The sequence below is a fragment of the Anas acuta genome, chromosome 1 (genome assembly GCF_963932015.1).
Source record: "Anas acuta chromosome 1, bAnaAcu1.1, whole genome shotgun sequence".
Lineage (NCBI taxonomy): Eukaryota > Metazoa > Chordata > Aves > Anseriformes > Anatidae > Anas > Anas acuta.
Window position 1 is genome coordinate 150,083,943 of NC_088979.1, and position 17,334 is coordinate 150,101,276.

Genomic DNA, 17,334 nt, shown 5'->3' on the forward strand with positions numbered 1-17,334 from the left:
GTAATAAATACAAGATTCTAAAAAGAAATAAAATAAAAAGGAAAAATAAACACAGAGCAACGACTTGTTCTGCAAATTGACAGGAGACCTGCCTGAGGCAATGGATAAGGGGTGACAGGGACGAACAGCTCTCTTGCGGAGCCTTATTAGAGAGCGGACCAGAGCTCTTCACAGATACTCTTTATGAGATGCTGCCATCTGGGAGAAATCCAGATTGGCAATTATCAGAGAGAACAATTCCAGCTGGTCACAACACTGCCAAAGCAGAAATTATCCCCTTACACAATGGCACTGACTCAGACTGCTTGCAACTTTCATCAAGTTTGGGGCAGTTACACAAGGTCTGTCATTAGTCACGGTGGTATTTATTGGTGTTACGGAGCCCTGCCCACAGGACAGGACCCAATTATGCCAGACAACACACAAACACACAACAAAAAGAAAGTCCTGATGTACACAAAAGCACTGTTTCCAAAATGTTCAAGGGATGGGAAGATTCTTCATTATTCTTGCACTAAGAGGTGATCCTTTGATGTCCTGGTGAGGAGAGATGTCTTAGGTGGAGGCAGTCATGGCAAAGGCCTACAGACTGCCCTGTCCTTTAGTGACCAGGTGATGCTTTACAAAACATCTGCTTCTCTCCTGCCTGTGAGCTACTCTAGGACTTCTGATAACGCTCAGAAGAAATAAATGGATCATATACTCCTAGGAGCAGGGTATCTACCCACGTCTGAAATACAAAGTGATTTATAGCCTGTAAAACAGGAGAGATTTTTAGCCACTCGTGAGTTTTAGAGTTGAAAGCAATGAAAAAGCATGGAGAGGATGGAGAGGATGGAAAGGATGGCCACTTTCTACTGCTGTAGCCCACACAAGAGCATTTACTTGCCCTTCATATCTAAGACAGCAATAACTCCGGCACAGGCTTTGGCAAAACATTTTTAAGTATCCTAAAACATCCTTTCCTCCCTCTGTAGCATGGTGGCTGGAGAAAGATTTGCTCTCAAAAGGATGGTGAAACCCTTCCAAAAGATACAAAGCCATGCTGATGGAGAGGACCCCTGCTGTAGCAGGACACTCTCCTGTTCTAGGCAGTGAGCAGATGAAAAGAAGTGAACACCCTTAATTGTGGGAACAGCCTTAAGGATGGTTTTATCCCTTCTTCATGGGACTGGAGACGTCTTCTACACTGCATTTTCTCTTGTCAGACAAGAATTCTGCCAAAGAAGAAGATTTATGAAAGCACCTCATTAATTAAGGAGTCTTGAGTTTTGCTGAATTTTCATGAGGCTTTAGACTCTGAATTGACTGTTGAAAATGAGATAAGCTTAGGCTCACTTAAGCTCTTTCTCAACTTTGTCCAAATTGGTTGCCTGAAGAGGGATCATTTAAGGACTGAGATGTATCAGGAGGAAGCGTTGTTCTGAACCAAAATTCCACTGAAAGAAAACTGAAAAGACAAGTAATTTCGCATGAGAGGTGCTTGAATTGGGAAGGTTTCCTAAGTAAAACAAGAACTGTCTGAGAGGCCCTTCTGCTTTCCCACTAATTTGCATTAGAAAAAAGAGGAATTTGATGTTTCTTAAAAGAACTGAGAAAAGGAACGTATTCCAGTGATGTACTGCCACATAGTGAAATGTTTTTGCAGCTTTTTTTTTCCCATGGTATTGCAGAATCACAGAATGGCTGAGGTCAGAAGGGACCTCTGGAGGCCGCTTGGTCCAACCCCCTGCTCAAGCAGGGACACCCAGAGCAGGCTGCCCCAGACCATGTTCAGATGAATTTTGAAGATCTCCAGGGAGAGAGACTTCATAAGCTCTTTGGGCAGCCTGGGCCAGTGCTCAGTCACCTGCACAGTAAGAAAGTGTTCAAGTTTGTGCCCTTTGCCTCTTGTCCTGGCACTGGGCACCATCAAGAAGAGCCTGGCTCTGTCCTCTGCATCCTTGGCCTTTCCCTCACTGGCTAAAGGCAATTTTGAAGCAAGAACAGATAAAAGAGCTGGTTTGTTTTTGACTAAAGGCATGTGGTGGGCTCCAAGAATTCCAGGCAGTAGGAAGAACAGCATTACTAATTGGGTGGCAAAAATTGTCCAAGCTCTAAGTCCTTGGTCAGCTGCTATTCTCCTCTAGAAATGGTCCTGTTGTCTTCTGCCCTCCTCTAGCCTTTCAGAGAAAGTCCAAACAGGGAAAAAAAGTATCTGCTGTTTCTAGCCCTCCAAAACTTCAGATGAATATTTGCTGTTCCTTGCCTTTACCCAGAGCCAACCAAAAAATAAAAATTAAAAAAAAGTCTCTTCTGAGTTGTGTCTATACTGCCAGATATTCCCCATGTTGCACATCAGCCCTCATCCTCTGGCTGTTGTCAAAACCTGCAAAAATGCAGTGCCACGTTGGTGCCTTCTTGATGGCTTTTAGCACAAGATCTCATTCAAGGCTTCTACCAGAGGCTGCATGGACGTAGTTTCCAGAGCCTATTCCCTTCTGGCACCTCTAGGAAAATGGCTGTGGTGACAAAGACTTTTTGTCTCCACAAGTAGGGCACAGTGACTCCTATTGTCACTCTCACTCTTCTCTGCAACCTATTGTGTCCCATCTCACAATGCCATCAAATGTCATTTCACTCCACGACAGCTAAACACAGAATGACAAAAGATTGCCTGAACTGAGTTTCTTGCCCTGGTTTTCCTCCTTCACCTATGCAAGTACTGGTGACAGGCAAAGCATTAGAAACAGTACTGTAAAGATGTAAATTGAGATTACAGGAGTCTTTCTGAATTTCCATGCCAAGGTGCTTCTCTTATCTGTGTCCCATCTCCACATCAGGCACGTGCCAGTCATCCAGACTGTGTTGGTCTGCAGAGACAGGAGACTTGTGAGAATACCCTAAAAGGGATTTGTAGTACACTTCAAGGGATGCTTGCTGTGTCCAACATGTGTGTTATGAGCCACAGCCCATCCCACAAATAAATGCACAACCAGCCAGAATGACCTCACTTTCAGAAACGAGAAGTCAAAATGAGAGCACCGTGGAAGCTTTGCGGTGCTGTGTGAGGTCTGTTATGCAAGGCTCACTGAATAAATTGCTCTGCATTCAAACAGCTTGATCCCGGGGTCCTTACAGAAAAGCCCAGCTGAATCCAGAGCTCGGGGTCAGTAGCCTCGGAGACAACAAAGCTTGTTGGCACCACACTATAAAGCTAGCAAGGTGACTTTAGGGACACGCTGCTGTCTGTGTTGGCCCGCTGGAGGGAGACATCCAGTGACCTCGCACAGTCCCGTTCTTTGATACCACGCCAGCAAGCCAGCAACCTCACAGAGGCCCGACATTTGATAACCCGTCCAGCAGATGTCTGCTGTGACAGGAGACGTCGAAGTGGCCTATGGCTTGACATGACTCCAGCTGAACATGGGCACTTAGCCAGACGCTGCTCTGTGGTGGGACGTGCTTGCCTGCTTGCCAAGAGGGCCAGAGGGGAACTGGAGGATTATATTAAACAAGGTAAAGCCAAGGGATGGCAGGAGTCAGTCTCTAGGTTCGCCCAAAACACATAGAGTCCATGTATATTCTGCAGCCTGGAAGGGGCAGAGAAGAGATATTTGAAGTTACAAGCAAAAACAAGAAAAGACAGGGCCGTCATCGGGTGAGGTCTGTCCTGTGGACATGAAATGTTCCTTTGAGATTGTTTTAAAAGTTTCATTTTCTGCCTCTGCTCCAGAGGCCAGAGACAAGGAGCCTGACTATTTTTAAAGATAAGCCTGACGCACTAGGAAAGAGCTTGTGTGACATGATAGGCTGCTATAGTCAGGAAATGGACACCCTGACCCAGGGGAGGCATTCCAGTGCTGCGCTCCTGAGCTTGGACTCTGGCCGTCTGCAGGCTTCAATGCTTCTTTTCAGGAGGAAATAGGAAAAAAAAAAAAAAAAAAGAAAGAAAAGAAAGCCTTTAGTTTCAACCCAGCCTCACTCCTGAGGAAACCAGGAGGCCTGGGGAAGCAAACCCAGATTAACAAAGTGTCAGAAGAGATGAGGATGTCAGATGTCTCCTTTAACTGACTGACTGGTATTGCTATTCCTGACACTTGGGAGTTGACACCCTGCCAGCAGTAGTAGTTGGGCACCCGTGACTTATGACTTGCTGGGTTGACATGAAAGCAACAGCCCACGCTAAGTATCACAGAAGCCTGCGCCTCCAAACTAGCTGTAAGAACGCGTTGACAAGGTGAGCCCATACTAGCATGTAATACGATGCAAGCCCAAAAAGCTGGAGGCAGTGATCTTTGAGTGTCAACCAAAGACACTGGAAACTAACACTCCAAAGAATAGCTCTTTTATATCTGATCAAAAAATATATATATATTAAAAAATAATAATAAAGAGAGTAATGGTTAAAGTGACACATTAATTGTTTGAAGTACAGGTCTCAGCATCAGCTAGATGTCTTGACTTCTCCCCCTAGCCTGGAGAGCACAGCTTCCCAGCTCCTGCCTCCCCACAGGAACAGTAAATGCACCTTCACAAAGGAGGAGACTAAGAAAGAGAAGCCACAAAGAAAGCTGGAGAGGTTCCCACATGGGCAGCTGCAGTCTCTTGAGTGTCCTCCTGCAAGGAGGTGAAGCAACACAAGCCTCAGAAAGGCAGATGGGGACCAACTGTTTGGGAGACTCCTGGCTGCTGATGGTTTTTGCTGCCCTCCAGCAGGGCATATCCTGCCTCCATCTTCCTTCTTCCCAGGTCCACTGTCACCTCTCACCCCAACGCAGGGCTTTGAGGAGGAGATTGTGTTAGAGGGTTTGCAAAAATCAAATGCTCAAAGGCAAGAGGCACCTTGGACATGACTATTTTAATAAATGAAATGGTTCCTAGGTTCTGGAACTGAATCTCCCATTCTGTTAAACTGTAAATTCACTGTCACAGTTTTGGCCCACAACAAGAGGGTTCCCCCAGACAATTCCCTCAAGCCATCTGGAGTTTAGCCCAGGCAAGGAACAATTCTTAATAAGGAGCTTGCAGGCAGCCACCCACTTCTGGAGGGTAATGAGGTTTCACAGAGTGTCTGCAGACCTTTCCATTCCAGTTGGTTTCACTGCCAGAGAAAGAGCAAGTCTGTAAATACCTCTGCTGTAATCTGCCCATCATGTGAAACATCATCATCCTTCTCGTCTCTTCAACAGAGCTGTGGATGCTTTCTTCAGCTCTACCTCTCTTTACAAAATGGTCCACTGACAAATTCACAGGAAAAACAAAACAAAACAAAAAACCTAGAATAGGCATGAAACTCATCCTTTTGGAAGGGACTGCGGAGAAACAGCAAGTATATTTCTACATCTAGGTCTCTTGACTGAGAAAAGAAGTGGTAAGGAGGAGGGAAGGAAGAATGCTTAAAAAGAAAACAAGGAGTGAAGGACTAGGCTGCTTCAAGGGTCTCATGCCAATTCACATTACCCTGCTGATGCTACACAAGACGACTAAATGTAGTTGAACAAGTCAAGTTACAAACTTTCAGCTCCATTCATCTTTTGCATCAGAAGTACTTGAAGCACAACAGCAATAAATTAGTGCCAACCCTCCTGCTGAGATAATTCAAAGTATCTTTCCCTGCCCAGCAGGGCCTGATATTTCATGTCGATTACATATTGTTAATAATATGGAGGCATTTGCTTGGGGAGGGAGGCTGACACAACTAAAACCCTCACCAAATAGGGCTTTGGGGGAAAATTTTTCCTTGTTTATTCCTCTCCGCTCAGTGAACCACTAATTTCAACGAAGAGCTGCAGCCAGCAATAGGCAGTGATACAAAGAGATTGATAGAACCACTTTATTTCACCCTCACATACCTATTGGGGTACGTGTAAATTCTGAGTGAGGCTTGTCAATCCCCTTCGATGCTTGATATTGTCCCTACCTCCCACACCGCTGATTAGTGTCACTCACCGAATGAGCAGGAAGGGCGCGGAGGCAGATTCTGCCAGCAGTAAGAAACTTACTTCAAATCGAGTCTGCGAAATACAGCCTGAGATTTCGTGCCATGTAGGTGGAGGTGGGGGGAGGAGAGGGAAACATCTTATACTCATAGCTGCTTATATTGCTTGTAAAAAAGAAAGGGTCTAATTTACTAAAGGGAAAGAGAGAATATAGGATGACTTTAGGAGCGCTGTGTGATGTCTTGGCAATGAAATGGTTCAGGATCAGGGGTGGGGATATATACTGGGAAATTATGTTACTTGTGGGGGGTCCACGTGAAGGGAGGTGATCAATATCAGTCTGGCAGAGAGAGCTTGATTGTCTTTATGGGATTAGCTCCATGTGGCAGGAGCCCAAGAGACTCTGCAATAGGACAGTGAGGCAGGGAAGGAAGGAGGAGGGAGGGGGGAGGCTGATTTTCATGTCTGCATGTTGACAGCCAACATCTCGGAAGCTCAATGCAAGAAGGTTTTGCTAAAAGTTGGTCTAAGAAGAGGTAACATCCCATGGCTGGAAATGGTGCTGAGCTGTAAAGATCTGGACTAGAATCTCTCCAAAACTTGAGTACGCCTGGGAATTGGAGCTCTGGTCACTGTCTTGTGAGAGGGCTTATTTAGTTATTGTAGAGTTGGAAGGTGAGCTGTGGGAAGTCCCAAATGAAACCTGGTTGAAGACAAAAAACAGCATTTTACGTCTCAGGCTACGGTGTTACAGAAACATCTGTGTTGCTTGGTGGTTATTCAGTGCACTGGAGACAGGACTTTTGCATCAAGTGGGGGAACGTCCTGTCTGCAATAGGACAGAGATCAATAGTATGGTATGAGTTCCATCTTCTGCAAAACTAGGCTATTAATACTGCTGAGATAGTCACTGAAAGGCTTAGGAATGCTTACAAAAGCGTACAGGGGATCCCAAGCACCATTCCCAAACGATACCTAGATATTAGACAACAGGTGTTATGTTTCATGTTGACAACCCTATGATTGTGTTGGACTGGGCTTTTAAAAGATCCCTGTCACTATTTGAGCCTCCTGAGCTTTGCCATCTGTGGGATGGGTTACCTGGACATGGTCAATCTTACTGTGGAAAGGGAAGAGTTAAGGAGAGAGGTTGTGAAATGAGAAGGAAGGTTGGGAGAGAGAGCTCTTAAGGGTTGGGGTAGATGCTCCTGCAGTCAGTCAGGGGAAAAGAAGAAAAAAGAAAAAGAAAAAAAGAGAAGAAAAAAAAGGCAGTAAGGCAGGAGCTCCTCTTCCTACCATTAGTCATCATCCCCCACTTCAAATTTTGTGGGAGACTCAGCCAGCCTCACCCTCACAGTCAGCAGCAGAGGTGGTGTTGCCTGACATCTCTTCATCAGACCACTGCTCAAGGCAGCTCTGTTATGCCTGTACCCAGATCCACCTCAACTTGCCATTCCTGTAACACCTGTAAAAGCAACAGATCCCGTGCTATAGATCCCTTCACGGCACCTGGCACGTGGGAGTCCCCCCCTCCTTGGGGCTCTCACCACAACCCACAAAACCTCTGCTACCATTAAAAGGCTATTATCTGATGACACAGAATTAAGCATTACAACAGAGATTACATCTTCACGCTCCGAAATTGCTGACAAAGCCTTGCTAGGGCAGGAGTCCTTTTCAAAGCTGTGATGAGGCTCTCCCACGTGAGATTCACACTTTGAGGAACTGATCATTTCACTGTCAAACAAAAGCCATACGGCTGGATGCTGTACACAAATGACTCCATGCAGAAATAGATGTCCAATTAAGGGAAAATATGTTTCCAAAATCTTTTTGTCTCCTGCAGTTTATAAAGTGTTGTTTGTTGTTTTTTTTTTTTTTATTGACTTTTTCTGTCAGTCAATTGTTTTATTCTTAACTGAATTAGTAAACTTCTATGCACCAAAGCCTCTACTTAGAAAGAGCAGTCTCCACTATTTGGTTTTGTTGCTTTTAGTAGCAGAAAAGCTACCTTTTTTTTTTTTTTTTTTTCTACTCTGTATTTTGCCCAAAAGCCTTTTGTGCTATTGTAATTCAGTGGACGTAAGATCTATTTTTAAGGAAACCTGCAGAGGTTCAGAAAACCTCAAAAGCAGGCCCTGCAAGCTTTCCAGTGCTGTTAAGGATGCTAAAGATAAGCCAAAAGTTTTAAGATGAGATAAGCAAAAATTATAAGATAGGAGGAGATAGTGCAATGATGTAATTTATACCACTTAGAAAGTACAGTCCCTGCATCAAATTTAAATGACTTCTAACGAGGAAAAAAAAGCTGAGTTTGCAAAGCAGATATTTTTTCCCAGCAGAGATACCCACATACCTCATACATAAGCATTACTTAGAGGTTGTAAAGGCAGCATGATGCATGGAGAGAGGAAGGGAAAAGTGCTGGGAGCAGATGCGTGCTGGGCAGGTCTGGATGGCTGGGGTGTTTGGGTGTCACATCATTCTTCTGGGCTTGTCCATCCCAAATACCTCAGTGTTATCATTCTGCAGTGGGTGCTGAAGTAAAGATCCCCATCCTTCCTAGCCCTCAAGCAGGACGTGCCACATTTAGGCAGCTGCAGCTGACTTGGGTGAGAGGGGCAGGGACTTTACCTCATTTTCTCCCAAACACCATGCCCTGTTGCACAAGGAAACGTGACATTATTTCACTACAGGACATCACACAGTCAAGACAGCTTTATGCCGCTGCAGAAACAAGGAAGAGACCCAGCCACAGGGCAAGCGTGTGGCAGGACAGGAGGTTCAGTGCAGCTTCACCAAGCCGAGTAACGGCGTGGCAGCTCAGATGCCATCTCTCACAGTCTGCCTCTGGAAAAAAAGATAAAAATAAAAAATAAAAATGTGGTGACAGGTCGAGGTCCCGCCCGGTCCCGCTGCAAGCCCACCCGAGGCCGCCATAGCTCCCCCCTCGGCGGCTGTGGCGGGCGGCGAGGCGGCAGGACGCCATCTTGCGGCGCCTCCCCACCTCGGGCCGTCTCGTCCTTCTCCCTCCTCGTTTGTTTCAAATTCTTAAGGAAAGGCAAATTTCACAGAATCACAGAATCACAGAATTTCTAGGTTGGAAGAGACCTCAAGATCATCGAGTCCAACCTCTAACCTAACGCTAACAGTCCCCACTAAACCATATCCCTAAGCTCTACATCTAAACGTCTTTTGAAGACTTCCAGGGATGGTGACTCCACCACCTCCCTGGGCAGCCTGTTCCAATGCCTCACAACCCTTTCAGTAAAGAAGCTCTTCCTAACATCTAACCTAAAACTCCCCTGGCGCAACTTTAGCCCGTTCCCCCTCGTCCTGTCACCAGGCACGTGGGAGAACCTGTCTATCTGTTCCTCAGGTTGTGCTGCTGTTTCTATCGAAGAAAATACTACCTTGCTCTGGAAAGCAGCTTGCTATCAAAGCAACATCCAAGTCTGGGTTTGCATCAGTGCAAATGTATCCTGGACAAGTCTTGGTAGGATCTTTTATACAAACTTGTGCTCTGTGCTGCACAGTGGACATACACGCACCTTCTGGCATAGCTAGGTATGAACCTCATGTCTTAGTATATCACATCTCTTTGGACATGTTTCTTTTCCTATATCTCACATCTCAATCACTTTTTCATGTTTTGAAAACATAAGGAGCTGCTCCGCATACCCTGCTTTGTCTACATCCAGTCCTTTGCCCCTTTAGGATAACTCAAATGACAGTCACTGTAAGTGCTATAGTGGCACTTTGTGCCTTAAACTAGAACAAACAGGTTGTTTTGTTTTGTTTTGCTTGCTTTAGAAAGCAGTAGAGATCATCTGTAGAGTCTGAGGTCATCTTGTCTGTCCTTGAGTACAGTGTGGCTAAAGAATTTTCCTCTACAAACATCGAGTTGAGCCCTTAATAAACTAATGTCCAATGTTCTATGCTTTTTTTTTCTTTTTTTTTTTTTTTTTTTCTTTTTTTTAAATCAGCAACTGAATTACTGAATTCAGTATTACTGCAATCTTCACCTCCCCTCTCTGGCTGCTTCTTCTAACCACTTCAGGCTGCCTCTTCTGACACCTTCTACCTAGCTTAATCAGTCTTTGAAGTCCTTTGTGTTATGGTGCCTATACCTACAGCTACTGTTGTCTTTTATGACCACTCAAAGGAGTTGCATGAAGGACAGGCAGATCCATTTGAGTGTATTTTGTGTCTGAATGGTGTTGCTTCTGCACAGTTTAAAGCAATGACGAGTATATGTGGTAATATAATGAAATAGAGCCACATTACCTTGAGCAACAGGACATAGATAGCATTTGGAAGCAAATGAGCCAAAGCCTGTCTGTTGCTGAGGTGAATGGCCTTTCCTGGAGCACGTTACACCTACAAGAGAAATTGTGGAAACCATTTCAGTTTTGTCCATGCAAAAGTGAATGCCCAGTAGGAAGCAGAAGGATAGCTTATGGAATGACAGTCATGCTCATCTCATTTAATTTTACCTTTTTTCTCGTTCATGTGGAGTGAAGCCCCTGGAACATTACTAGCAGATTGCTCTTACCTCACTGGGAAAAGGTCATGGTGCAGGCCTCACTGGCAAGAACAAGCTGGCTCAACAAAGTTGTCTTGGTCTCTGTGGAGCAGGGACTGTTTATCCTTTGTGTCTTGTACCTTGTCCAAACACACTGTCAGCCCTCCACTAATTGTATATAATAAAAGCAATTCTTCAAGCAAATCGAAGGCCCTTCATTGAGGAGGGATGATGTTTCCTTCCTTGACAGACAAATGACGCCTTGTGGGAGGCTAGGGAAGATGCTGTATAATGAAATTATTCAGCCAGTCATCTGAACGCAGACCTGCATAGCCCTCTGCTATGTCTGTGGTCAAGGAGCAGGTTGAAATGGAAGATCTGAACTTCCTTCCCCTCACCCCACTTCTTATTCCAGTGTAAGTTCTGGTTTGATGATTTTGGGCTAGCAGCTGTCTCAGGACGTTGGACAGTAACAGTGGGAGAAAGAATATGAACCACAAGTCCCATCTTGGTAGCTGTCTTGGTTTGAAAATGACTTTGGGATTTACTTTGGGGGTTGGGAGCAAGAGGTCCCTTGTACTTAGACCAAGCAGTATCTCCTCCAGTAATGCAGCGGACAACATCCCAAAGAAACAAAGAGAAGAAAGGAGATTTTGCTGCCAGAGTTTCTCTCTATTTTCATTTATCCTTGCGTAGTGTCCCAGAGGACTGCTTCTTGAGTCAGCTGTGCCGTGGTGCCAGGTGTGACTCAAACTGCTACTTGACTAATATTTGGTACATCATTCATAAGCTTTCTCTAAAGCTTGGGTGGGCAAATATGTTTCCCATTCCTGTCTCTGTCAATAGACCAAATCCCAATTATTCAGATATATTCTGGGGGGGGAGGGGGAAACAAAAACAAACAAAAATAAAAAACACAACAACAAACAAGTGATGCCATGACAACTAGTTTAGGCTGCACTGAGGCTTTGTATTAATTACTCAGTAAAAAGGAATTTTCTTAGGAGACAACAGTCTGCAACTCAAGAAGTGGAGTAACACTGGGCATCGCATGACCTCAGCCACCCCTCTGAGCACACCACGATGTTAACCTGTTGTTTGGCAACTGCATGGTCCCCTCTACCACCATGGTAGGCATCATATCCAACAGCGTGGCTGCAAGGGGACAGCTGGCCTGGGGTGGCACTTCAGTCTGGTTGCATCATGCTAACAGGAGCTCGTATCTCCAGGCATTAGCCTGATAAAGCTTGGTAAAAGACTGCAGAAGTCACTTTGGACTAGCAAAACCCAGATACAGAATATACCCTGGGAGGAAAATAGCTATGCTTCTTCCCTGTCGCCTACACCTCTCCAAACAAAAATACCCTGCTGTTGCTATGGGCTTAAATAGTTGATTCTCAGCCACATTTTTTTTTCCCTTTGAAAATGTAAAAAGGTCTTCATGGGGTGGATGTGCCTTTCAGGAACCTTTTCTTAGCAAGCATAAATTTTGTTTGTTTTTGTAACAGCCATGTCGCTATGCGGTCTACAGGAACAAGACTGCAGCCGTGATGCGGTGATGCTTTATAGTAGTGTGTATGGTGCTGTAATTCTTTATTTCTTGTTTCCTGTTTGAGAGTGAGATCAGTTCATTCATGCAGGCCCTGGTAAGGTGGGCAAAGTAGAAAAGCAGAGCGACAAGACAGTGGGGAGAGGAGACACGGTAAGGACAAACCACTGAGGACACCCCTGTGCCTTCACAGAGCACATACCTAGTGCCACTTTTGCTCTTTCCTCCCTTTGCTCCATTCCCACCCCAATGAGAAAAGCTTAGCAGGCAACAATTCTGATGAACATGAGCCTTGGTTTAAACGGGAATTCGTAGCCAAGCCTTTACTATCCAAAGTTCTTAATAGCTCTCCATGGTATTCTGCCAGGCTATTGTCCAAGCAGAGAAACCCTGCACTTGGCCAGCTCTGACACTGATCAGTCTAGTGCAGAGGACCAAAGTTAACAGAATGGTTGGTAAAGAAAAAAAAAAAAACAACAATGAAATGTCTCAGCAGTTTCTCCTATAAAAGGATCTGTCTGAGGCCCTTGGTTTCCTGCAGTATTTACCCACCCGTGCAGCTTTAAAGTTCGTGTTTAAGGACCAACTGCTGAGCTGAGAATGAGTTTGCTGGTGTTAACTTCGGGCTGAGGCTGGCAGTCATGCCACGTGGATTTAGCCATGACGTCTCCGAGGATGCAGAGATAGGTCACAAGACCAGAAGCGTCTCCTTCTCCTTGGATGCCCTCTAAGGGGAAGAAATGAAAGAGCGGATGAATACGAAGCAGGGAATATAAATTGCAGCATAAGTTCCCCAAGAGACCTTCCCTCCCTCCAAGCCCCAAACCACTGAAGAAGGAACCAAACCCCGTCTTCAAGTGCCAGGAGCTGGGTATCTGTCAGTGATTGCCATGAAGCCTGGCCTTTGAGCATCAGGAGGAGTTCATTTTGCCTCCCTTCCGTGGGTATCTGCTTCTACTACATCTGCTGCAGGGGACTGCAGTGTGAAGGCTTAGCCCTTTAAATAGATCGCAGCTATCGCCACAAAAGGCAGCAATAAAAGGGGTTCATACTGCAGCTGATGAATAAATGCAGAGCCGGTTTCCAACTTCCTCCTGCATCATGAGCAGAATGAAATGAGTGGTCCCAAGCCTGTGGCAAAGAATTTGCTGTTAGCATCCTGCTCTCTGAAAGGTCTCACACCCACTGAAATTAATGAATGCTGAGAGGCTGTGTACCTTTGGGGCTGCGGAACAAAACATTTAGTTCCGTGTGCTAACTATAGGCTCTGTGCTGTACATACACACAAACACCCCCACACGCACTCTCTCGACACAGAATTAATTGTAAGCTAAGCACTCCCAACAGGAATAAAATCAAATGTCCGAGGAAAGATTATACTTTAAATTTATTTCTAAGATGCTCTGCCCTCAAGATACAAGAGATGTATGCTCTCTCTCTCTCTCTCTTAATATATACTCTCAAGTAAATATTATCTCTTATCTCACCAACTCCAGTGCTTGAAAGGATGATGTACTCTGCAGCACTCGCTTACTCTGTTTTGGTCTATTTCTAACGTTGAGAGGCTCTAACACACTTTTTTTTTTTCCTTTTTCTTTTTTTTTTCTTTTTTTTTTTCTTCCACAGACATAATTAACCCCTTTACTGCTGGCATGGCTGCACTATCAAGACAAAAGGTTTGTCTGTCTCCAAGCTCACCGTAGGTGGAAAAGAAAAAAGCACTACTTCCACTTCCATCTGTTTTTCCCTACTGCATGCTGCCAGCAGAATTGATAGTGAAATTGTCTCTGTTCTGAGCCACAGTGTGAATGAACGTGGGCACGGTGACGTTAGGAGAGGAAATGTTTCTTGACCATTGTGCACGAGATCTGTGACTTCCTTCCAGGCAGGCACAGCTGTGAGCAAGGCTCCGAACAAAGCAGTAAGGAAAGCAAACACTCTTCTCCTGTTGCTCTCATCCACAGAGAGCTGTGAGTGCGGGTAGATCCAGATGTTACTGTCAATAAGGTAGGAGGAGAAGCTGTAATCATAGCTCAAACAAACAAAACCTCTCCGAAGTCAACTCCCTCAGAGCCTGAGCATCCCTGGGCTGGGATTCAACCTGCTCTCCTGAAGGCAAGCCCTTTCCAACATTGACTGTGAGGCACAGCTCATTCTGAAAAGACCAGAGCTGGCAGAGTGCTCTAAGCTTTTTTTTGGAGGTCAGATGTGGGCAAGGTATGCGTGGATTCTGCTAGATTAGGCAGAGGAAGATCACATCTGAGGATCTGAGGGACTGGCTTAGCCCCACCCAAGCTGGTAGAAGATCGGGACATAGCAGAAGCAGAATGTCAGAAACCCACAGGGTTTTTACTGATGAAAATGTAAGCATGTAAAGAATTATGTGGGAGGATTTAAGGTTCATACACTTGGATTTAGGGGCCTCATTTCTGCCAGTAACCTGTTTCAGATATTTCGTTCCTTTATGATCTCGGTCCAGGGCCTTTTGCTGTGGAAGTGAGAAGATTAGCAGTGCCCCAAGTGGCACCGTAGCGCGTTAATCTCCAGAGCACTTCATTCCAAGTTCAGCCCAAAGGTCTTTACACTGCTTTGCTTTGTATACAGCATCTGTAATCTATCTGGGTGTTTGCACCACACCACCGCTTCAGCTGAACATCTACATACAGGATGTCCTTTGTCAGCGGCTGAAAAGACACCACATCAAAGCAAGGACTGCTTTCTGGCACATGGCACAACTTCACGTCCCTTCCTACACAAGAAGCTCACCAACATCCTGCCTTGTAGTCCGCAGCCTGGCCTAAAGGACAGCTGAATGACCAAAGCATGAAATAGGGGATTTGCTGGTGCCCAGCTCTGCCTCAGTTTACCCTCTGTAAAACGGGGATAATTTCACAGCACTGTAGATGGGAAGCACAGGTGGGTCTCTGTCTAAAGTCTAGGGTGAAGTCAGTACAGAAAATAACACTGACATATTGTTAGAAGAGTGTTCTTTCACACAGGACATTTTATAGAGTGATAGTTTTAAATTGGATGAAACAGTTCTTAATTAGCATTGCACATCGGAACAGAGTTTGTCCCGGATGACACTCACAAACAGCCAACAAGTTTCTGATCTAAAACAGACAAGGAAGATACAGGACAGCTGAACTAGAAAAAAAACATGGGAGGAAATATGTTGAAGATTATTTTCTAATCATTCATGTTGTTAAGAGCTTGCAATTTGTGCCTGTTACAAAGAACTCCATTATGGGAGAGAGGATTTCAACTGGAAAGGAATGGTTTTGTGCACTGAGAGATCATTTCGGCTGTAGAGGGAACATGCCAGAAGACACAGGGACAAAAGCTTAAACGTGACATGCTGAAATTAGCCGGGGGATTAGCTGGGTTAGCAATACGTGCCATTATCACGGCAAAAACAAAGTGCTCAAGAAGTTTCTTCCCCATGATTTATGGGCCGGTTTTGAGAAAGCATCCTGCGCCAGCGCCATGAGAAAACTGTGAGCCCCTCTTTCTTCCCATACAGAAACACACCGTTACCAGCTCGTGTGAGGAAACTCCCTCCATCCCATTTCAGCAGAGGGGTTGTCAGAGCGATGCTATTACTCTTCCTAAGGCACTGACAGCCACAAGCAGCCTTTGGGCTTTGGTGTCTGGGCAGGGGGTTGTGCCTCCATCTTCCCACCTGCGTTTCATTTGCCATTCCTCCTCGCAGACCCCGCAGACCCGTCTGCCCGTGGAGAGGAGTGGCACATGTTGCACGCTGCCTGCTTTGCCTCTGTCGCTGCACAGCTTGCCTGAGCGTGCCTGGCACAAGCCCTTAGCTCGGTGCAGGCTCTCCCACAGACTCTGCAGGGACGCTGGACGGCTGGTTTGTTTGTGTTTGTGTTTTTTTTTTTTTCCACCTTTCTCCCCAACCAACTCACAGTTAATCCATGACACACTACATCCCTCAAAGGGCACCAGACTATTCCTGTATGTGTGTATCCAGCTGAGAGGTGAGTGAGAAGAGGCAGACCCGCTTCGACACCCTCTCAGTTATCTCTCCAGATAACCCCAAAGCTCACCAAGAGTCAAGAGGACAATGCTGCTGTCATGCAAGCCCTGGGCAGAGCAGTGCCAGATCGTAGTGAGGTATCAGCTCCAGGAATTTTCCACCCTTTTGGTGAGAGTTTGGGTGCTGGAATTTGGCTCGAGGACAGAAACAGATGGGCATGTTGGGGGAAGACAGAAAAACTTCAGTGAATTAAAGCACCATTACTTACACACGCTGAAAAACCACGGGAGGTCCACAAGCTAAGCATGGAGATGCAGACAATTAAACGCTAGCAATCTAGAAGCTCTTCCAGCCAAAGCTATTCTATCACTGGAACATTTAAACCTGCTGTAAGGAGAATCTAAAATAGGATCAGGCACTCAGAGGCTGCATTCATACCGAGCTTCCCCTACAGAAGAGGAACAGGCTTCATCTTCCTTATGCTGTGCTCCAGACATAAGGCTGCAGCTATGATATACATGCCAGGATCGGCTTTAAAGGAGCCGTCCTGGATACTAATAACAGCCCAGCTATGTGGTCACAGCCCCTTCTCAGCCCTATAGCCGGGGGAAATTCGCAGATTCCTAGACAAGGCTGTGTATGTTGCACTCATTTTTAATACCTTTAGGTAGTTAAAACAGACACGGGGTCACGTCTGCTGCTGGGTCGAAGGGCAGCGGTACCGGCAACATCCTCTTCTCACCAAATTCAGCAGGCCCCACAGCCCCACGGCCCTTACCCAAGCCAGGGCCTGAGATGAAGTAGAATAGCTTTGCACCTAGGCTGGCCCCACTGACCTCACAGCAATTGTGTTTGGGCAGGCGTAACCCAAGTGGCCCTACAGGCAGCTCAGGGCCCCCGAACTGCTGCTTGTCTCAGCACGAGGTGCTTTTCTGGGGGCATGGCAGAAAGGACAGGCACTCCAATACCCTCCCCATCCCAAATACACGTTGCCTTGTCCACCCAGCTTCCAGCCAGGCTGGCATGCCCTGGAGCAGGGTCTTCCTTGCCCAAGAGAGCCCCCAAGGTGCCCCCGTCTGCCACAGCTTCCCACAGATGGGCTCTGCGGGGCTGGGGGTAAGGCGGAGGCTGTCTCTCCTCTCTGTTTGTTTACGGGGGATGGAAGCCAAGCTGGGAAAGGACCTCGGTACAGTGCAGCCAAGTGACTATAAAATAGCGCTTTAAAAAGCCACAAGGTCACCTTTCCTGACATTTGGATAAGGATTTTATAGAAGTCACAGGACTGGAGATGGACTTGTCGTGCCGCTGAGCACAGGGGAGGGAGGGAGCTGCATGCTGGCTGAGG

General features: G+C 46.0%; 1 long non-coding RNA gene across 4 annotated transcripts; it reads right to left on the reverse strand.

Annotated features, from left to right (window-relative positions):
- Positions 1-4,425: 4,425 nt before the first annotated feature.
- LOC137846945 (uncharacterized) lies at positions 4,426-15,853 on the reverse strand. 4 transcript variants are annotated; one of them, XR_011090667.1, is made up of 4 exons: positions 15,533-15,853; positions 10,477-12,722; positions 10,209-10,301; positions 4,426-6,624 (listed from the first exon to the last, which is right to left on the reverse strand). It is a non-coding gene; the product is annotated as an uncharacterized lncRNA (long non-coding RNA). The 4 variants fall into 4 exon arrangements; XR_011090673.1 differs by having other exon boundaries at positions 15,527-15,853; XR_011090669.1 differs by lacking the exon at positions 4,426-6,624 and adding an exon at positions 8,098-8,771.
- Between the last annotated feature and the right edge of the window lie 1,481 nt (positions 15,854-17,334).